The sequence below is a fragment of the Schistocerca cancellata genome, unplaced genomic scaffold, assembly GCF_023864275.1.
Source record: "Schistocerca cancellata isolate TAMUIC-IGC-003103 unplaced genomic scaffold, iqSchCanc2.1 HiC_scaffold_549, whole genome shotgun sequence".
NCBI lineage: Eukaryota > Metazoa > Arthropoda > Insecta > Orthoptera > Acrididae > Schistocerca > Schistocerca cancellata.
Genome location: NW_026046562.1, coordinates 120,001 through 125,000, shown reverse-complemented (window position 1 = coordinate 125,000; position 5,000 = coordinate 120,001). Strand labels below are relative to the sequence as shown.

General features: G+C 52.9%; 1 non-coding gene across 1 annotated transcript in view; it reads right to left on the bottom strand.

Annotated features, from left to right (window-relative positions):
* LOC126130124 (small subunit ribosomal RNA) overlaps positions 1–186 on the bottom strand; it is a 1,909-nt gene extending 1,723 nt beyond the window's left edge. Inside the window, exon 1 of the ribosomal RNA XR_007527368.1 lies at positions 1–186. This exon is cut by the window's left edge and continues 1,723 nt beyond it. This is a non-coding gene — a ribosomal RNA (small subunit ribosomal RNA).
* Positions 187–5,000: the final 4,814 nt, after the last annotated feature.

Below are 5,000 nucleotides of genomic sequence, written 5' to 3'. Positions count from 1 at the left end.
GGGACTCTGTTTGCATGTATTAGCTCTAGAATTACCACAGTTATCCAAGTAACGTGGGTACGATCTAAGGAACCATAACTGATTTAATGAGCCATTCGCGGTTTCACCTTAATGCGGCTTGTACTGAGACATGCATGGCTTAATCTTTGAGACAAGCATATGACTACTGGCAGGATCAACCAGGGAGCTGCGTCAACTAGAGCTGAGCAGCCGGCCGCCCGGGAGTGTGTCCCAGGGGCCCGCGCGAACACGCAAGCGTCCGCTCAATTATTCTGCAAACAGGAGGAGGCTGAGCTCCCCTGCACAATACACCTCGAAACCCTCTCAGGTCCCGGCGGCGCGCAGCGCCGTCCTAAGTACTTGGTCGGGTTCGAGAGAGGCGCAATCGCCCGGAGTTAGGCGAGTAGACGCTTTAGGTGCGACCACCCGTGCTCCCAACTGAGCTTGCCGCTGCCGACAGAGGCCCGGGAGCGTGCTGTCGTGGCATTGCCGGCGGGAGACAACACGCGCCACCTACGGTGACCGGCAGCTCCAACGCCAGCGCCACAGAAGGGCAAAGGCCCCACGTGGGTGCCGAAGCGAACTCTCCCAGCACAGCGCACGTGCCAACACGTCTGCACAACTGCGATACAAACCACCAGCGAGAACCGCTGGGGCGACCGAGCAGCAGACGGCGTCGCGGCGCCGAGTGCCGGGCGGCGGCGCATCCTCAACGCACACAGTCCTCAGTCGGACCAGCACACTGCAGATGTCCACCGCGCTTCGCACCGGGCCCGCGAGGACCCACTTTGGCCGCCCGGCGCCGCGCGCAGGGTGCCCCGGCGCGCAGCTGCGCCGCCTGCCGCGTCCGTCGGCCGGCGCGCCTGCCACTGGGCGCCCCCACCAGCCGGCTGTAGCGCGTGCGCCCACGCACCGCGCGGCCAGCACGCCGGGCGGCCCCCCCTCACCGGCCGGGGACGGTCCCACCCAGCCACCGCCGCGTATCGCTTCACACACAGATTTGCCCTTACTGATTTACCTCCAGCAACAACAACCGCACCACAATGGGTTTACCAGTTGTTCATTTGCGTAACGTCACCAGCAAACGTAGACGTCCATCCCAGTTTGCAAATGCAACGATTATTGCATACCTGTCTGTTAGGTGTCACGACACACTACGTCTGCCCACATACACGCAACAAAATGTGCACGACTAGAGAACACGTGGGAGGTGGCCCCCTACGTATGCGATGTCCATTACGAGACCGACTGTCAACCAGCATCTGTACCATGTCGCAGATGTGGAACGCGGTGCACCATGCTATCACACTGTGTGAGAAGAGACGACTACGTTTGAATACACGCGCCACTACATCAACAGACGGCTCATGCTGATCGCCATCCAGGGCGTCCGTTAATCCCACACGTCTCTATGGCGTACCACACTGCAATGTAGCTGTTATGGGGAGACGGCACGTGGCTGAGTGCACAACATTTGGACCGTATGGTTCGCTGTTGTTGGGCGCAGTCGTTGTACGGTCACACATGTGCCACAGCGTATCATGCAGTACATACGGACCTATGTGCAGTACAATGTGAGGGTTAAGCTTACGACATCAGCGGACAGTGGACACAGGCCGTACCACGACGTAGACTGAGCGCTTCGACATGCGAATGCCAGTGAACAGCTGCGAAGGGCATTGAACACGCAAGCACCTGAACGACCAGCGTGCGAAGGCAGGGGGGAGGGTGGGGGCGATGTACATCCTGCAGTCGTCCACATTACAGTGTACAGCGGGAGCATGTAAAAAGTAAGCAACACTTGCGAAGTGTTGAACATGAAACGATACACAAGAGGGTGGGCGGTGCGAGTAGCGAACTATATTCAGAGGGTTGTGGTTAGACAACACTGGATTAATGTAACGTGTCATATGCCAATTACAGAGCAGGTTAAGGCACAACTTGGGTTAGGTTAAGGCACAACGTGGGTTAGGTTAAGGCACAACTTGGGTTAGGTTAAGGCACAACGTGGGTTAGGTTAAGGCACAACGTGGGTTAGGTTAAGGCACAACGTGGGTTAGGTTAAGGCACAACGTGGGTTAGGTTAAGGCACAACGTGGGTTAGGTTAAGGCACAACGTGGGTTAGGTTAAGGCACAACGTGGGTTAGGTTAAGGCACAACGTGGGTTAGGTTAAGGCACAACGTGGGTTAGGTTAAGGCACAACGTGGGTTAGGTTAAGGCACAACGTGGGTTAGGTTAAGGCACAACGTGGGTTAGGTTAAGGCACAACGTGGGTTAGGTTAAGGCACAACGTGGGTTAGGTTAAGGCACAACGTGGGTTAGGTTAAGGCACAACTTGGGTTAGGTTAAGGCACAACTTGGGTTAGGTTAAGGCACAACTTGGGTTAGGTTAAGGCACAACTTGGGTTAGGTTAAGGCACAACTTGGGTTAGGTTAAGGCACAACTTGGGTTAGGTTAAGGCACAACTTGGGTTAGGTTAAGGCACAACTTGGGTTAGGTTAAGGCACAACTTGGGTTAGGTTAAGGCACAACGTGGGTTAGGTTAAGGCACAACGTGGGTTAGGTTAAGGCACAACGTGGGTTAGGTTAAGGCACAACGTGGGTTAGGTTAAGGCACAACGTGGGTTAGGTTAAGGCACAACGTGGGTTAGGTTAAGGCACAACGTGGGTTAGGTTAAGGCACAACGTGGGTTAGGTTAAGGCACAACGTGGGTTAGGTTAAGGCACAACGTGGGTTAGGTTAAGGCACAACGTGGGTTAGGTTAAGGCACAACGTGGGTTAGGTTAAGGCACAACGTGGGTTAGGTTAAGGCACAACGTGGGTTAGGTTAAGGCACAACGTGGGTTAGGTTAAGGCACAACGTGGGTTAGGTTAAGGCACAACGTGGGTTAGGTTAAGGCACAACGTGGGTTAGGTTAAGGCACAACTTGGGTTAGGTTAAGGCACAACGTGGGTTAGGTTAAGGCACAACTTGGGTTAGGTTAAGGCACAACTTGGGTTAGGTTAAGGCACAACTTGGGTTAGGTTAAGGCACAACTTGGGTTAGGTTAAGGCACAACTTGGGTTAGGTTAAGGCACAACTTGGGTTAGGTTAAGGCACAACTTGGGTTAGGTTAAGGCACAACTTGGGTTAGGTTAAGGCACAACTTGGGTTAGGTTAAGGCACAACGTGGGTTAGGTTAAGGCACAACGTGGGTTAGGTTAAGGCACAACGTGGGTTAGGTTAAGGCACAACGTGGGTTAGGTTAAGGCACAACGTGGGTTAGGTTAAGGCACAACGTGGGTTAGGTTAAGGCACAACGTGGGTTAGGTTAAGGCACAACGTGGGTTAGGTTAAGGCACAACGTGGGTTAGGTTAAGGCACAACGTGGGTTAGGTTAAGGCACAACGTGGGTTAGGTTAAGGCACAACGTGGGTTAGGTTAAGGCACAACGTGGGTTAGGTTAAGGCACAACGTGGGTTAGGTTAAGGTAGAAATTGCGTTACATTGCGGTACAAATTGCGTTACATTGCGGTACAAATTGCGTTACATTGCGGTACAAATTGCGTTACATTGCGGTACAAATTGCGTTACATTGCGGTACAAATTGCGTTACATTGCGGTACAAATTGCGTTACATTGCGGTACAAATTGCGTTACATTGCGGTACAAATTGCGTTACATTGCGGTACAAATTGCGTTACATTGCGGTACAAATTGCGTTACATTGCGGTACAGATTGCGTTACATTGCGGTACACATTGCGTTACACATTGCGGTACACATTGCGTTACACATTGCGGTACACATTGCGTTACACATTGCGGTACACATTGCGGTACACATTGCGTTACACATTGCGTTACACATTGCGGTACACATTGCGGTACATTGCGGTACACATTGCGGTACATTGCGGTACACATTGCGTTACATTGCGGTACACATTGCGTTACATTGCGGTACACATTGCGTTACATTGCGGTACAAATTGCGTTACGAATTTGGTTAAGTTAAGGTGCAAAATGGGTTAGGTTAAGGTGCGAAATGGGTTGGATTACAGTACACAACGTGGTAAGAGAGTGTGTTGGGGGGGGGGGGGCCGAGGTTCGTTGGTAGTGATCATTGTAAGTGAATGTCTGAGGCAGCTTCAGTATGTCACAGCAGTTATGTCTCGTCAGGATGCGCTTTTCGCTCGTGACTGGAGGCGCGCCGCGTCTGTGGTTGCGGCAAGGGAGCGGCAGACCTGTGTGATTCATTCCTGCCATTGTTTCTGTGCCGTAACAGGAGGCAGTGTGGTGGTGTTGGGTGCACCCCTGTGTAGGACATGTGTGGGTGTTGGTGGCTTATCTGAGCAATTGTGGATGTCGGACGGGTGGGATATTCTATTTTAGAATTGGACCCCCTGGTGTGGTTATCATAGTGTGGATGGTGTACTGTGGCGGAGAGGATGCACCGGACGTTGGTCCATGCTGGTGCTTACATATTGTATCTGTGTCTGTTACAGGCAGAGAGTAATGTGTGATAGAGTGTCTCGCTGATGTGTGGTTCATATTGTGTGCACAGACTTACAGCATGTATAGGGACAGCGGGAATTTGGCATATTGGATATAACTCTTCGTGAAACGCAAGATATAGGGGTGGATTGCAACGTACGAGTGCGGGAAGAGTTCGCCGTTCATCCGCTGGAGTTGCGATTTCGGCGGTTGGGGTGGGGCACGTGCGGGTGCGGGTGGAGTGATTGTCGGTTGACTACTTCGTGCGACGCAGGCACTGGCGTTCGGGTTCCTGTGGTGGACAGATTATGCAGGCTTTGTGGGTGGCGTCGGAAAATGGGTACTGTGGGACCTAGCGATGTCGTAGTCGGGGTGGCGTCTCATAGATGGCGGTATCGTCGGTGCAGCAGGTCATGTTTCGGGAGACTTGCAGATGGCGGTATTTAGTTTTCGTGTTGCGCGCGACATGGTGGACGTAGTGTCGTCCGATTCGCGTAGATGGGGCTATTGCATGTGGTTT